At 39.7% G+C, this 18,508-nt stretch overlaps 1 protein-coding gene across 1 annotated transcript in view; it reads left to right on the plus strand.

Moving 5' to 3' along the window:
• Nucleotides 1-18,508, plus strand: part of LOC118910198 (nuclear pore complex protein Nup93-like) — a 53,377-nt gene that overhangs the window by 17,578 nt on the left and 17,291 nt on the right. The window lies entirely within an intron of this gene.

The following is an 18,508-nucleotide window of genomic DNA, read 5'->3' on the forward strand; positions in this document are numbered from 1 at the left end:
CAACAAGACAGGAAGTCCTTCCAGCTGTCACTCGTCCCAGCTCTGCAAACTATTCCTATCACCATGAAAAGGCAAAGCTACAGGCAGACAAAGATCACAGAGACAACACCAGAGAAGGAGCCAGACCTAACCAGTCTTCCTGAAAAAGAATTCAAAATAAGAATCATAAACACGCTGACAGAGATGCAGAGGAATATGCAAGAGAAATGGGATGAAGTCCGGAGGGAGATCACAGATGCCAGAAAGGAGATTGCAGAAATGAAACAAACTCTGGAAGCGTTTATAAGCAGAATGGATAGAATGCAAGAGGCCATTGATGGAATTGAAATCAGAGAGCAGGAACGCATAGAAGCTGACATAGAGAGAGACAAAAGGACCTCCAGGAATGAAACAATATTAAGAGAACTGTGTGACCAATCCAAAAGGAACAATATCCGTATTATAGGGGTCCCAGAAGAAGAAGAGAGAGGAAAAGAGATGGAAAGTATCTTAGAAGAAATAATTGCTGAAAACTTCCCCACACTGGGGGAGGAAGTAATCGAACAGACCACGGAAATACACAGAACCCCCAACAGAAAGGATCCAAGAAGGACAACACCAAGACACATAATAATTAAAATGGCAAAGATCAAGGACAAGGAAAGAGTGTTAAAGGCAGCTAGAGAGAAAAAGATCACCTATAAAGGAAAACCCATCAGGCTAACGTCAGACTTCTTGACAGAAACCCTACAGGCCAGAAGAGAATGGCATGATATATTTAATACAATGAAACAGAAGGGCATTGAACCAAGGATACTGTATCCAGCACGACTATCATTCCAATATGATGGTGGGATTAAACAATTCCCAGACAAATAAAAGCTGAGGGAATTTGCTTTCTACAAACCACCTCTACAGAACATCTTCCAGGGACTGCTCTAGATGGGAGCACTCCTAGAAAGAGCACAGAACAAAACACCCAACATATGAAGAATCGAGGAGGAGGAACAAGAAGGGAGAAAAGAAAAGAATCTCCAGACAGCATATATAACAGCTCAATAGGCGAGCTAAGTTAGGCAGTAAGATACTAAAGAGGCTAACCTTGAACCTCTGGTAACAACGAATTTAAAGCCTGCAATGGCAATAAGTACATATTTCTCAATAGTCACCCTAAATGTTAATGGCTTGAATGCACCAATCAAAAGACACAGAGTAACAGAATGGATAAAAAAGCAAGAGCCATCTATATGCTGCTTACAAGAAACTCACCTCAAACCCAAAGACATGTACAGACTAAAAGTCAAGGGATGGAAAAACATATTTCAAGCAAACAACAGTGAGAAGAAAGCAGGGGTTGCAGTACTAATATCAGACAAAATAGACTTCAAAACAAAGAAAGTAACAAGAGATAAAGAAGGACACTACATAATGATAAAGGGCTCAGTCCAACAAGAGGATATAACCATTCTAAATATATATGCACCCAACACAGGAGCACCAGCATATGTGAAACAAATACTAACAGAACTAAAGGGGGAAATAGACTGCAATGCATTCATTCTAGGAGACTTCAACACACCACTCACCCCAAAGGATAGATCCACTGGGCAGAAAATAAGGACATGGATGCACTGAACAACACAGTAGAGCAGATGGACCTAATAGACATCTATAGAACTCTACATCCAAAAGGAACAGGATACACATTCTTCTCAAGTGCACATGGAACATTCTCCAGAATAGACCACATACTAGGCCACAAAAAGAGCCTCAGAAAATTCCAAAAGATTGAAAGCCTACCAACCAACTTTTCAGACCACAAAGACATAAAACTAGAAATAAACTGTACAAAGAGAGCAAAGAGGCTCACAAACACATGGAGGCTTAACAACACGCTCCTAAATAATCAATGGATCAATGACCAAATCAAAATGGAGATCCAGCAATATATGGAAACAAATGACAACAACAACACTAAGCCCCAACTTCTGTGGAACACAGCTAAAGCAGTCTTAAGAGGAAAGTATATAGCAATCCAAGCATATTTAAAAAAGGAAGAGCAATCCCAAATGAATGGTCTAATGTCACAATTATCAAAATTGGAAAAAGAAGAACAGATGAGGCCTAAGGTCAGCAGAAGGAGGGACATAATAAATATCAGAGAAGAAATAAATAAAACTGAGAAGAATAAAACAATAGCAAAAATCAATGAAACCAAGAGCTGGTTCTTCGAGAAAATAAACAAAATAGATAAGCCTCTAGCCAGACTTATTAAAAAGAAAAGATAGTCAACACATAACAACAGTATCAGAAACGAGAAAGGAAAAATCATGACAGACCCCACAGAAATACAAATAATTATTAGAGAATACTATGAAAACCTATATGCTAACAAGCTGGGAAACCTAGGAGAAATGGACAACTTCCTACAAAAATACAACCTTCCAAGATTGACACAGAAAGAAACAGAAAATCTAAACAGACCAATTACCAGTAATGAAATTGAAGCGGTAATAAAAAAAACTACCAAAGAACAAAACCCCCGGGCCAGATGGATTTACCTCGGAATTTTAACAGACATACAGGGAAGACATATTACCCATTCTCCTTAAAGTTTTCCAAAAAAGAGAGGAGGAGGGGATACTCCCAAACTCATTCTATGAAGCTAACATCACCCTAATACCAAAACCAGGCAAAGACCCCACCAAAAAAGAAAACTACAGACCAATATCCCTGATGAACGTAGATGCAAAAATACTCAACAAAATATTAGCAAACCGAATTCAAAAATACATCAAAAGGATCATACACCATGACCAAGTGGGATTCATCCCAGGGATGCAAGGATGGCACAACATTCGAAAGTCCATCAACATCATCCACCACATCAACAAAAAGAAAGACAAAAACCACATGATCATCTCCATAGATGCTGAAAAAGCATTTGACAAAGTTCAACATCCATTTATGTTAAAAACTCTCAGCAAAATGGGAATAGAGGGCAAGTACCTCAACATAATAAAGGCCATCTATGATAAACCCACAGCCAACATTCTATTGAACAGCGAGAAGCTGAAAGCATTTCCTCTGAGATCGGGAAAGAGACAGGGATGCCCACTCTCTCCACTGTTATTTAACATAGTACTGGAGGTCCTAGCCACGGCAATCAGACTAAACAAAGAAATACAAGGAATCCAGATTGCTAAAGAAGAAGTTAAACTGTCACTATTTGCAGATGACATGATACTGTACATAAAAAACCCTAAAGACTCCACCCCAAAACTACTAGAACTGATATCGGAATACAGCAAAGTTGCAGGATACAAAATCAACACACAGAAATCTGTGGCTTTCCTATACACTAACAATGAACCAACAGAAAGAGAAATCAGGAAAACAACTCCATTCACAATTGCATCAAAAAAAAATAAAATACCTAGGAATAAACCTAACCAAAGAAGTGAAAGCCTTATACTCTGAAAACTACAAGTGACTCTTAAGAGAAATTAAAGGGGACACTAACAGATGGAAACTCATCCCATGCTCATGGCTAGGAAGAGTTAATATCGTCAAAATGGCCATCCTACCCAAAGCAATATACAGATTTGATGCAATCCCTATGAAACTACCAGCAACATTCTTCAATGAACTGGAACAAATAATTCAAAAATTCATATGGAAACACCAAAGACCCCGAATAGCCAAAGCAACCCTGAGAAAGAAGAATAAAGTAAGGGGGATCTCACTCCCCAACTTCAAGCTCTACTATAAAGCCATAGTAATCAAGACAATTTGGTACTGGCACAAGAGCAGAGCCACAGACCAATGGAACAGACTAGAGAATCCAGACATTAACCCAGACATATATGGTCAATTAATATTTGATAAAGGAGCCATGGACATACAATGGCGAAATGACAGTCTCTTCAACAGGTGGTGCTGGCAAAACTGGACAGCTACATGTAGGAGAATGAAACTGGACCATTGTCTAACCCCATATACAAAAGTAAACTCAAAATGGATCAAAGACCTGAATGTAAGCCATGAAACCATTAAACTCTTGGAAGAAAACATAGGCGAAAACCTCTTAGACATAAACATGAGTGACCTCTTCTTGAACATATCTCCCCGGGCAAGGAAAACAACAGCAAAAATCAGTAAGTGGGACTATATTAAGCTGAAAAGCTTCTGTACAGCAAAAGACACCATCAATAGAACAAGAAGGATCCCTACAGTATGGGAGAATATATTTGAAAATGACACATCCGATAAAGGCTTGACGTCCAGAATATATAAGGAGCTCTCACGCCTCAACAAACAAAAAACAAATAACCCAATTAAAAAATGGGCAGAGGAACTGAACAGACAGTTCTCCAAAAAAGAAATACAGATGGCCAACAGACACATGAAAAGATGCTCCACATCGCTAATTATCAGAGAAATGCAAATTAAAACTACAATGAGGTATCACCTCACACCAGTAAGGATGGCTGCCATCCAAAAGACAAACAACAACAAATGTTGGCGAGGCTGTGGAGAAAGGGGAACCCTCCTACACTGCTGGTGGGAATGTAAGTTAGTTCAACCATTGTGGAAAGCAGTATGGAGGTACATCAAAATGCTCAAAACAGACTTACCATTTGACCCAGGAATTCCACTCCTAGGAATTTACCCTAAGAATGCAGCAATCAAGTTTGAGAAAGACAGATGCACCCCTATGTTTATTGCAGCACTATTTACAATAGCCAAGAATTGGAAGCAACCTAAATGTCCATCAATAGATGAATGGATAAAGAAGATGTGGTACATATACACAATGGAATACTACTCAGCTATAAGAAAAGGGCAAATCCAATCATTTGCAGCAACATGGATGGAGCTGGAGGGTATTATGCTCAGTGAAACAAGCCAAGCGGAGAAAGAGAAATACCAAATGATTTCACTTATCTGTGGAATATAAGAACAAAGGAAAAACTGAAGGAACAAAACAGCAGCAGAATCACAGAACTCAAGAATGGACTAACAGGTACCAAAGGGAAAGGGACTGGGGAGGATGGGTGGGTAGGGAGGGATAAGGGGGGGAGAAGTAGGGGGGTATTAAGATTAACATGCATGGGGGGGTAGGAGAAAAGGGAGGGCTGTACAACACAGAGAAGGCAAGTAGTGATTCTACAACATTTTGCTATGCTGATGGACAGTGACTGTAAAGGGGTTTATAGGGGAGACCTGGTATAGGGGAGAGCCTAGTAAACATAATATTCATCATGTAAGTGTAGATTAGTGATACCAAAAACAAAACAAAACAAAACAAAACAAAAAGGGCAGTTCCTGTGTGGAGACCTCCAATGATTTCTACACAAGGGTATAAAGGGCATATAAAAGTGTAGGCAAAGGGTCTGTTTGTGTTTATACAGAAGATCAAAGCCTAATTGGGCTACCCCGAAAATGAACTAAGATAAGATATGAAATAGAACTTCCAACATCAGCACTCTCTGGAAGACTCATGCCAGAAGATGATCATCAAAAAACCCCAACAAAGATCCACGCACTGCTACAGCTGTAGATGCACTCATCCCACCAGTTCCTGGACTTGCCATGGGAATGAGGAAGGAGATATCTAAGCTGGCCTGTGCATACAGTAAAACAACAAAATTGGACTGGATCTATACTGTTGGAACTCAACCAAGAATTTGGAGAAGTGCAAATTGTAGCGCTCCAAAGTCTTACAACTACAAACTATTTATTGTTAAAAGAACATATGGCATGTGAACAGTCCCCAGGAATGGGTTGTTTTAATTTGTCTGATTTCTCTCAGACTGTTCAAGATCATTTGGACAATATCCACCATATCATAGATAAGTTTTCACAAATGCCTAAGGTGCCTAACTGGTTTTCTTGGTTTCACTGCAGATGGCTGGTAATTACAGATATGCCTTGGTTATGTAACTATACTCCTATTATGTTAATGTGTGTGTGCAATTTAAGTAGTAGCTTAAAACCTATACATGCTGAAGTTACTCTACAAGATGATATATCAAAGAAATAATCAATCTTCCCATGTTTTCTTCCGCCTGCTACTTCTATAGCTTTTCTTCTTCCTTCCTAATTACAACCCTTAAATAGAATTCGTGCCTCATATCAAATTTACCGAGTATCATAATTCTTCCAAGTGGTAAAGATACCTCAAGACAAATGCTGGGCATAGAAGCCACAGGGCATAAATATGCAAAGAAGTAAAAAGCTAACTTTTTCAAACAATAAGGCTTCTCTCTCACTTACCAACTTCACATTTCCCTGTATGGCCCCGGAAGATGACTGGTTAGCCAGAGACGGGTAAGATTCCTCAAGGGAGGAACAACCTAAGACAGGCACAGTCGCAGGGGGGCCATCAGGTGAGAAATTGGGGATCAACAGAGGTGAGGCTTAGAACCTCACCCCCCCGTTCTGAGAGAAATCTTCTGCATACGTGGATGTTTTATTGCCCTGGTCTAGCTTGGATTAACACATAGTCTACAGGCACACACCTGATCATCTACATGTGCTCTCTTACAACACTAAACTATGTTTTCTACCTTTATCTTGTATCTACCTACCACTTCAGCATTTTATTAAAAATAATAATAATAAAGAGAGAAATGTGGTATCCACATATAAATCAAGTATAAAAACCAAATGAGTATTCATATTTGAACTGACTGTTTATAGTTCATAATGCATGAGCAAAACTGAAAGTTTCTGTGATGACTGCCCTTGTACTGTTCACTATGTAACTTATTCATTATGTAAGAATTTGTTCTACATGTAAAAACTTGTTTGTTATGCCTCAGAAGATTGGAGACTGACAAAAATTAGGCTTGGTGTGGAATAATGATTGTGCATTGAGCATTGACTCCCCTATACAGAATTTTATTGTCGTTAACAACCATTTGATCAATAAATATGAGAGATGCCCTCACAAAAAAAAAAAAAAAAAAAAAAAAAAAAAAAAAAGGACAGACTTCCAATGGTAAAATAAATTAGTAACCAGGATGTAATGTATAGCATAAGGAATATAGTCAAAATATTGTAACAGCTTGGTAGGGTGATAGCTGGAACCTAGAATTATGTATATAAATGTTCTACCACTGTGTTGTACACTTGAAACTCATGTAATGTAATACTGTGTGTCAACTACCCTTCAATAAAAAATAATTATTAAAAAAAAAAAAAAAAAAAAAAACCCTAAAGACTCCACCCCAAAACTACTAGAACTGATATCGGAATACAGCAAAGTTGCAGGATACAAAATCAACACACAGAAATCTGTGGCTTTCCTATACACTAACAATGAACCAACAGAAAGAGAAATCAGGAAAACAACTCCATTCACAATTGCATCAAAAAAAAATAAAATACCTAGGAATAAACCTAACCAAAGAAGTGAAAGCCTTATACTCTGAAAACTACAAGTGACTCTTAAGAGAAATTAAAGGGGACACTAACAGATGGAAACTCATCCCATGCTCATGGCTAGGAAGAGTTAATATCGTCAAAATGGCCATCCTACCCAAAGCAATATACAGATTTGATGCAATCCCTATGAAACTACCAGCAACATTCTTCAATGAACTGGAACAAATAATTCAAAAATTCATATGGAAACACCAAAGACCCCGAATAGCCAAAGCAACCCTGAGAAAGAAGAATAAAGTAAGGGGGATCTCACTCCCCAACTTCAAGCTCTACTATAAAGCCATAGTAATCAAGACAATTTGGTACTGGCACAAGAGCAGAGCCACAGACCAATGGAACAGACTAGAGAATCCAGACATTAACCCAGACATATATGGTCAATTAATATTTGATAAAGGAGCCATGGACATACAATGGCGAAATGACAGTCTCTTCAACAGATGATGCTGGCAAAACTGGACAGCTACTTGTAGGGTAATGAAACTGGACCATTGTCTAACCCCATATACAGAAGTAAACTCAAAATGGATCAAAGAGCTGAATGTAAGTCATGAATCCATTAAACTCTTGGAAGAAAATATAGGCAAAAACCTCTTAGACATAAACATGAGTGACCTCCTCTTGAGCATATCTCCCTGGACAAGGAAAACAACAGTAAAAATGAGTAAGGGGGACTATATTAAGCTGAAAAGCTTCTATACAGCAAAAGACACCATCAATAGAACAAAAAGGATCCCTACAGTATGGGAGAATATATTTGAAAATGACACATCCGATAAAGGCTTGACGTCCAGAATATATAAAGAGCTCACATGCCTCAACAAACAAAAAACAAATAACCCAATTAAAAAATGGGCAGAGGAACTGAACAGACAGTTCTCCAAAAAAGAAATACAGATGGCCAACAGACACATGAAAAGATGCTCCACATCGCTAATTATCAGAGAAATGCAAATTAAAACTACAGTGAGGTATCACCTCATACCAGTAAGGATAGCTGCCATCCAAAAGAAAAACAACAACAAATGTTGGCGAGGCTGTGGAGAAAGGGGAACACTCCTACACTGCTGGTGGGAATGTAAGTTAGTTCAACCATTGTGGAAAGCAGTATGGAGGTACATCCAAATGCTCAAAACAGACTTACCATTTGACCCAGGAATTGCACTCCTAGGAATTTACCCTAAGAATGCAGCAGTCAAGTATGAGAAAGATCAGTGCACCCCTATGTTTATCGCAGCACTATTTACAATAGCCAAGAATTGGAAGCAACCTAAATGTCCATCGATAGATGAATGGATAAAGAAGATGTGGTACATATACACAATGGAATACTACTCAGCCATAAGAAAAGGGCGAATCCAATCATTTGCAGCAACATGGATGGAGCTGGAGGGTATTATGCTCAGTGAAACAAGCCAAGCGGAGAAAGAGAAATACCAAATGATTTCCCTCATCTGTGGAATATAAGAACAAAGGAAAAACTGAAGGAACAAAACAGCAGCAGAATCACAGAACTCAAGAATGGACTAACAGGTACCAAAGGGAAAGGGACTGGGGAGGATGGGTTGGTAGGGAGGGATAAGGAGGGGAAGAAGTAGGGGGGTATTAAGATTAACATGCATGGGGGGCAGGAGAAAAGGGAGGGCTGTACAACACAGAGAAGGCAAGTAGTGATTCTACAACATTTTGCTATGCTGATGGACAGTGACTGTAAAGGGGTTTATAGGGGAGACCTGGTATAGGGGAGAGCCTAGTAAACATAATATTCGTCATGTAAGTGTAGATTAGTGATACCAAAAACAAAACAAAACAAAACAAAACAAAAAGGGCAGTTCCTGTGTGGAGACCTCCAATGATTTCTACACAAGGGTATAAAGGGCATATAAAAGTGTAGGCAAAGGGTCTGTTTGTGTTTATACAGAAGATCAAAGCCTAATTGGGCTACCCCGAAAATGAACTAAGATAAGATATGAAATAGAACTTCCAACATCAGCACTCTCTGGAAGACTCATGCCAGAAGATGATCATCAAAAAACCCCAACAAAGATCCACGCACTGCTACAGCTGTAGATGCACTCATCCCACCAGCTCCTGGACTTGCCATGGGAATGAAGGAGATATCTAAGCTGGCCTGTGCATACAGTAAAACAACAAATTTGACTGGATCTATACTGTTGGAACTCAACCAAGAATTAGGAGAAGTGCAAATTGCAGCGCTCCAAAATCTTACAACTACAGACTATTTACTGTTAAAAGAACATAAGGGATGTGAACATTCCCCAGGAATGGGTTGTTTTAATTTGTCTGATTTCTCTCAGACTGTTCAAGTTCAGTTGGACAATATCCATCATATCATAGATAAGTTTTCACAAATGCCTAAGGTGCCTAACTGGTTTTCTTGGTTTCACTGGAGATGGCTGGTAATTACAGATATGCTTTGGTTATGTAACTATACTCCTATTATGTTAATGTGTGTGCGCAATTTAAGTAGTAGCTTAAAACGTATACATGCTGAAGTTACTCTACAAGAAGATATGTCAAAGAAATAATCAATCTTCCCATGTATTCTTCCGCCTGCTACTTCTATAGCTTTTCTTCTTCCTTCCTAATTACAACCCTTAAATAGAATTCGTGCCTCATTTCAAATTTACCGACTATCATAATTCTTCCAAGTGGTAAAGATACCTCAAGACAAACGCTGGGCATAGAAGCTACAGGGCATAAATATGCAAACTAATAAAAAGCTAACCATTTCAAACAATAAGGCCTCTCTCTCACTTACCAACTTTACATTTCCCTGTATGGCCCTGGAAGATGACTGGTTACCCAGAGACGGGTAAGGTTCCTCAAGGGAGGAACAAACTAAGACAGGCACAGTCGCAGGGGGGTCATCAGGTGAGAAATTGGGGATCAACAGAGGTGAGGCTTAGAACCTAACCCCCCCTGTTCTGAGAGAAATCTTCTGCATACGTGGATGTTTTATTGCTCTTGTCTAGCTTGGATTAACACATATTCTACAGGCACACACCTGATCATCTACATTTGCTCTCTTACAACACTAAACTATGTTTTCTACCTTTATCTTGTGTCTACCTACCACTTCAGCATTTTATTAAAAATAATAATAATAAAGAGAGAAATGTGGTATCCACATATAAATCAAGTATAAAAACCAAATGAGTATTCATATTTGAACTGTTTATAGTTCATAATGCATGAGCAAAACCGAAAGTTTCTGTGATGACTGCCCTTGTACTGTTCACTATGTAACTTATTCATTATGTAAGAATTTGTTCTCCATGTAAGAACTTGTTTGTTATGCCTCAGAAGATTGGAGACTGACGAAAATTAAGCTTGGGGTGGATTAATGATTGTGCATTGAGCATTGACTCCCCTATACAGAATTTTATTGTCGTTAACAACCATTTGATCAATAAATATGAGAGATGCCCTCACAAAAAAAAAAAAAAAAAAAAAAAGGACAGACTTCCAATGGTAAAATAAATAAGTAACCGGGATGTAATGTATAGCATAAGGAATATAGTCAAGATATTGTAACAGCTTGGTAGGGTGATAGCTGGAACCTAGAATTATGTATATAAATGTTTTATCACTGTGTTGTACACTTGAAACTAATGTAATGTAATACTGTGCGTCAACTACCCTTCAATAAAAAATAATTATCTAAAAAAAAAAAAATTGTAATTGTCTTCCAGAAGTTCTTACTGAAATATACAAAGTTGTGATTAAATAATTTATAATTTTATATCAGCTGTTTACCTGAAGAATTTTTTGAAACTGATATTTTTATAATTAAAAATGACAAAATGTCACCAAGTTGGCATCTTTGGAAAGAAGCTAAAGTAGCCTTTTACAATGATAGAAATCAGTGGAGTTTGTAGAATACTCTGTATTATTGTTGGGAAAATCGAAGTTCCTATCACCTTAACCTTAAGCTCCTTAATGATGTAACGGGCCTGCTGCTAGGCTACGGCTTCCCCACCCATAGGCTATAAGCTATCATTGGCTGAGTCACTACATAAAGAGCTGTGCCCAGTGCTCTGGGTGGAGGCAGAGAGAAGGAGGATTACAGACCTGCAGGCTGTTGGATGCAGACTTAATTCTAGTGCTCCACCTATGTCCCCCATATCTCTGGCAGAACAAGCCGGGTAATAAACCCTTTTACCCCAAGGACGTTCCATTGTCATTCCTTGGTCTCAACTGAATCCACAGTGAACTTGCTCCAGGGCCGAAACCCATTGGGAAGACAGTTATCAACTCCTTGACGTTGGTAGGGATTATCATTTTTGTATTGATGAGGAAATTGAGAGGAGAGATTTGGATTTTATTCTCAGGGTAAATCTACTCACCTTCAACTAGTAAAAGTGAACATTCTAGATTGGAACCAGGTATGTGGGTTCAAAGTCCTGTCTTCTTCAGTTTACCCATTCTGTTTAAAAATTAAAAAAGAATTATTTTACTTTCACATTAAAAGTCTTAAAACAGGAAAAGGAATAACATTTTTATTTGTTCATTTTGAAGAAAAAAGGTATAAATAGCATCAGTTGTTTCCTCTGATGTATATAAAATTCCCCCCTTTGGCAACATCCCAACAGATACAGCAGCACTAAATATGCATTTGTTGTGTTGCAGGATGTTTGTAGTTGAAAGAGATCATCCTTGGATATGTGGTAAAATTAGAATTCCACGATGAGCGGTAGTAAGTATTGTTTGATTGAAATTCTGCAGGGAAAGTAGTTGGTGTCATTTTCCCTGTGCAAGTCATTGAATCAGGAGAGATTCCTGGAGAAAAGAAGATACTGGAGAAAAGACAGATGGCCTTGTCTTTATCTTTTTGCCTCTTTCTCAGCCCTTTTGTATTTCTTAGATTACTGGGCTTTTGGATTGTGGGTGATAAGGAAAAGGAAAAATTCACTTGGATTTAGTGTTTGCATTATACTTGCAAAGGGCAGTGAGTTCCCTCTAGTGTGCTGTGCACTAGGTCAAAAGAATATTTACTGGACAGTTTTCGTCATTCATAAAACAGTTCCCCCAAATGTACTCTCCAAATAAAAATCTTGAGGTGAGGGGAATGGCAGCAGGCCTGTTGTGTCCCTCCTCGTTAACTCTCCGTTATGGTGTTTTCACTGCTGAGGCCTGGTAAGGGTAGCTCTGCCAGGGGCATGTGGCTGGTAAGTAAATATAGGTGTAGTTCAGGTACCGTAGGCCAGCTAGGGGTTGGCAAACTGCAATCGGTGGGCCAAATAAGCTAAGGTTTCTTACATGTTTTAATCACTGAAAAAAAAAATCCAAAGAAAATTATTTTGTGGCACATGAAAATTATATGAAATTCCAATTTGAGTTAAGGTTTAATTAAAGTTTTATTGGAGCAAAGCCATGCTCATTTGCTTACATGTTATCCACTTTCAAGCAGAGTTGAGTAGTTGCGACAAAGAATGGTCTAAAAAGCCTAAAATACTCGCTGTCCAGCCCATTTACAGAAAAGGTTTGCTGGCCCTTGCCCTAGGATACCAGTCTCGAGGACTCAAAACTAGGAAGGAGTTTGGTAGAAGTTGTAGAATAGTTGGCTGTGAGGCTCATTCCTATTTTCCTCTGTCTTCCGTTAGCTTTGAGGATCTGAGGCACTTTACAGGAGTCTATGTACTTTACAGGAGCATATCCTGGAAGTAGCGTAGGCACACGTCAAGACAAGTGAGTAACAGCTCTCTTTGGGGTGACCCCATGGCCTGTAAAGCTCTGATTCCCCAGCTGGGAGTCCACAAAGCCCTGAGTGCATGAGAAGATGTAATCTCCTTGTTGCTGATGCCTTAAAAGAAAAGAAACTAGTAAATTAACAATTAACAGCAGAAAATAGATGTGTAGACATTTTAATACAGTAAGCATGAGCACCGTACAAGACTAAGAGTCAGACCATCTGCAAAATCCTGGAGGGGCCGTTCTTTGAGAACACTGATTTAAAATGATCCAGAAATGCCCAGTACTGTGAATATTTAAGTATCTACTTGTAAGGGAAAAGTACTCTTCCTGTGTTTCCTTTGCTCTCGCTACTCTTCTGTAACATCCCTTCTGACACCAGGTGTGGGGGTTTTCTGCACATCAAGCAATTTTCAGATTCTCTGGACAACAGCTGGGTACCCTACAATTTAACTCAATTCCACAGTCTCTACTGGAGATAACATCAGATCCCATGGGTTAAGGGTTTAGTCCCACAAGACTGCTGCCCACCCGCCTTGAAGTTTGCCCTTCATGTTAAGGCTTTTGGTTGCCCAGGTGGTTGAGGTCTGTGAAGGCTCATTAGGACTGCCAGTGGCATAGCAGAACAATTTGTTGCTCATACCCTGCGACGCTCTCTGAAGCACCTGTCAGTGTTGCCAAAGCCTCTCCCAGTCGGGCTCAGATCATTCGTTGCAGACAGAGAGGAGCCCTAGCGCTGAATGAGTCTTTGCTGGCCTCTTCCATCCAGCCCGTTTTGCTGCATTGGCTGTTCCACCTCCACCTCTGTGGGTTCTCAGTGTAGCTTCTTCCAGGCTCCCTCCGTCATAGCTCCCACAGGGTGCGGCTGGTGCCCAGTCTGTGTGTGTCCTGGCCAGATTTTCCCAGGACAAATTTGGGACCTCCTCTTTCCCTGCTGTTCCTCCCCTCCCCCGCCGCCAAATCATTGTAGTTCCCTCTCGGTGTGGTTATAAAAGGCTAGTGTGGTTATTTTCGTGATCAGTTTTCATTGTTTGGGGTCAGAATAGATATTTGGTTGGTTTAGGCCCTGTATTTTATGGCTAAATTGATACTTATTTTGTGGAAGGGATAAAAATTGTCCTTAAATTCATGAAATCAACCATCAATTTAAAATTTTTAATAAAATGGAATGATGACTACATTGAAGTATAGATCGGAAACTTCAGTGGCTTTTTTGTAAATTAATTTCGACGGGTTGAGTTACAATGCAGGGCAGATCCAGTTTTCCCCAAACACGGTGTTCCGTGCATGTTTCTGTTCTCTCAGACAGACATGGAAGAAGCTTAGTTGCTACTCTAAAGTTGTATAGCAGAATTCCATGTGTACTTCTGTAGGTTTGGAATTCTTTTCACCTGAAAACTGGGCTGTTTCTTTTAAAATACCACTGGTTTTTGTCTGGGCATTCAGGGAAAGCACTAGTCTGGACTAAGTGTGATCTGAATCCATGCCATTTATACTGTCCCTGCCTTATGCTGTGCATTCTCAGAAATGTCAAGTATCAGTTGGTAGTCAGCAGGGAATGTTTCTGCTCTGGTCTTTGCTTGCCAGTGGGTGTGGATGTGGCAGGGGAGAGCAGGAAGCCTTCGAGAACAGACTCTACAAATGGAAAAATAAAACTCCCTCCTATTCGTTCAACAAATGAGCACCTACTGTGTGCCAGGCACTGTTCTAGGATCTTAGGATACATCAGCAAGCAAAACAAAAATCTCTGTCCTTGTGTAGCTTACTTTCCGGCAGGGGTGTCAAACAGTAAGAGATGGGGCAGTGGTAGGAGGGGCTGCAGTTGCACTCTTCAATACTTTTGCTGTATGTTGGCATCAAAGACATGGTGACAGTTTAGCTGAAACAAATTAGGAAGTCAGCCATGAGCATATGTGAGAGAGGAGTGTTCCAGGTGGAAGAAACAGGGACTACAAAGGCTCCAGGGCAGGAGTGTGCCTGACCCACTGGGGGATCAGCAGGGAGGCCCATGGTGGTTGGAGCCCAGGAAAGGAAGGGGAACAGGGCTAGATAAGAATCTGAAGGGTAAGGGGAGGTGGGTCTGCATCTGTAGGGCTTCAGTCTGCATAGGAGGTTTAAGCAGGGGAGGGATGTGATGTATGTGACTCTGAAAGCATCCACGGTTGCAGGGTTGGGAATGGGCAGTGGGAGGTAAGTGCTGAAGCCGAAGGGATACTGACTTGGACGGGCGGAGGTGGTGGGAGGAGGGGGATTCTGCGTGCATTTTGAAGGTAGGTTTGAGAGGCATTGTTGGCCTGTTGGATGCGGGTGTGAGTCATGTAGTCGTTCAAGGATTTTGGCCTAAGCCCCTGAGTAATGGAGTCTCCACAGTGAGAAGGCCAAGGAGCAGGTTTTGCAGATGAAAGGCTAGAGCTCAGATTTGGGCATATTCAGTTTAGGATCTTCGTTAGAGATTCACCTTTGTTTTACTGTGGTCAAAGAAAATTCTGTTAAATTAACATAAAAATTTTTATGTATTGCACCATATTAAATAAAATCATTCCTTTTATTTTACATTTATTTATATTTAAATCCATCACTCTGAATCGTTGTATGGGCTGAGCATTTCCTTTGTCTGAATTTGTCTGATATGGATGTGAAATGTTAGATATATATTTTTTGCTATTTTTTTTTTTTGTGAGGTCATCACTCATATTTATTGATCAAATGATTGTTAACAACAATAAAATTCTGTATAGGGGAGTCAATGCTCAATCCACAATCATTAATCCACCCCAAGCCTAATTTTCGTCAGTCTCCAATCTTCTGAAGCATAACAAACAAGTTCTTACATGTAGAACAAATTCTTACATAGTGAATAAGTTACATGGTGAACAGTACAAGGGCAGTCATCACAGAAACTTTCGGAATTGCTCATGCATTATGAACTATAAACAGTCAGTTCAAATATGAATACTCATTTGATTTTTATACTTGATTTATATGTGGATACCACATTTCTCTCTTTATTATTATTATTTTAAATAAAATGCTGCAGTGGTAGGTAGATACAAGATAAAGGTAGAAAACATAGTTTAGTGTTGTAAGAGAGCAAACGTAGATGATCAGGTGTGTGCCTGTAGACTATGTGTTAATCCAAACTAGACATGGGCAATAAAACATCCACGTATGCAGGAGATTTCTCTCAGAACAGGGGGGGTGAGGTTCTAAGCCTCACCTCTGTTGATCCCCAATTTCTCACCTGATGGCCCCCCTGCGACTGTGCCTGTCTTAGGTTGTTCCTCCCTTGAGGAATCTTACCCGTCTCTGGCTAACCAGTCATCTTCCGGGGCCAATACAGGGAAATGTAAAGTTGGTAAGTGAGAGAGAAGCCTTATTCTTTGAAAAGGTTAGCTTTTTACTTCTTTGCATATTTACGCCCTCTGGCTTCTATGCCCACCATTTGTCTTGAAGTATCTTTACCACTTCGAAGAATTATGATACTCGGTAAATTTGATATGAGGCACGAATGCTATTTAAGGGTTGTAATTAGGAAGGAAGAAGAAAAGCTATAGAAGTAGCAGGCAGAAGAAAACATGGGAAGATTGATTATTTCTTTGACATATCTTCTTGTAGAGTAACTTCAGCATGTATAGGTTTTAAACTACTAATTAAATTGCACACACACATTAACATAATAGGAGTATAGTTACATAACCAAAGCATACCTGTAATTACCATCCATCTCCAGTGAAACCAAGAAAACCAGTTAGGCACCTTAGGCATTTGTGAAAACTTATCTATGATATGGTGGATATTGTCCAACTGAACTTGAACAGTCTGAGAGAAATCAGACAAATTAAAACAACCCATTCCTGGGGAATGTTCACATCCCCTATGTTCTTTTAATAGTAAATAGTCTGTAGTTATAAGATTTTGGAGTGCTGCAATTTGCACTTCTCCTAATTCTTGGTTGAGTTCCAACAGTATAGATCCAGTCAAATTTGTTGTTTTACTGTATGCACAGGCCAGCTTAGATATCTCCTTCTTCATTCCCATGGCAAGTACAAGAACTGGTGGGATGAGTGCATCTACACCTGTACCAGCGCGTGGATCTTTGTTGGGGTTTTTTAATGATCATCTTCTGGCATGTGTCTTCCAGAGAGTGCTGATGTTGGAAGTTCTTTTTCATATTATATCTTAGTTCATTTTCGGGGTAGCCAAATTAGGCTTTGATCCTCTATATAAACACAAACAGACCCTTTGCCTACACTTTTATATGCCCTTTATACTCTTGTGTAGAACTCATTGGAGGTCACCACACAGGAACTGCCTTTTTTTTTTGTTTTTTTATCATTAATCTACACTTACATGATGAATATTATGTTTACTAGGCTCTCCGCTATACCAGGTCTCCCCTATAAACCCTTTTACAGACACTGTCCATCAGCATAGCAAAATTTTGTAGAATCACTACTTGCCTTCTCTGTGTTGTACAGCCCTCCCCTTTCACCCATGCCCCCATGCATGCTAATCTTAATAGCCCCTTCTTCTTCCCCTCCTTATCCCGCCCTACCCACCCATCCTCCCCAGTCCCTTTCCCTTTGGTACCTGTTAGTCCATTCTTGAGTTCTGTAATTCTGCTGCTCTTTTGTTCCTTCAGTTTTTCCTTTGTTCTTATATTCCACAGATGAGGGAAATCATTTGTTATTTCTCTTTCTCCGCTTGGCTTGTTTCACTGAGCATAATACCCTCCAGCTCCATCCATGTTGCTGCAAATGATTGGATTTGCCCTCTTCTTATGGCTGAGTAGTATTCCATTGTGTATATGTACCACATCTTCTTTATCCATTCATCTATCGATGGACATTTAGGTTGCTTCCAATTCTTGGCTATTGTAAATAGTGCTGCGATAAACATAGGGGTGCACTGATCTTTCTCATACTTGACTGCTGCATTCTTAGGGTAAATTCCTAGGAGTGCAATTCCTGGGTCAAATGGTAAGTCTGTTTTGAGCATTTGGATGTACCTCCATACTGCTTTCCACAATGGTTGAACTAACTTACATTCCCACCAGCAGTGTAGGAGTGTTCCCCTTTCTCCACAGCCTCGCCAACATTTGTTGTTGTTTTTCTTTTGGATGGCAGCCATCCTTACTGGTGTGAGGTGATACCTCACTGTAGTTTTAATTTGCATTTCTCTGATAATTAGCGATGTGGAGCATCTTTTCATGTGTCTGTTGGCCATCTGTATTTCTTTTTTGGAGAACTGTCTGTTCAGTTCCTCTGCCCATTTTTTAATTGGGTTATTTGTTTTTTGTTTGTTGAGATGTGTGAGCTCTTTATATATTCTGGACGTCAAGCCTTTATCAGATGAGTCATTT

The sequence above is a fragment of the Manis pentadactyla genome, chromosome 15 (assembly GCF_030020395.1).
Source record: "Manis pentadactyla isolate mManPen7 chromosome 15, mManPen7.hap1, whole genome shotgun sequence".
Lineage (NCBI taxonomy): Eukaryota > Metazoa > Chordata > Mammalia > Pholidota > Manidae > Manis > Manis pentadactyla.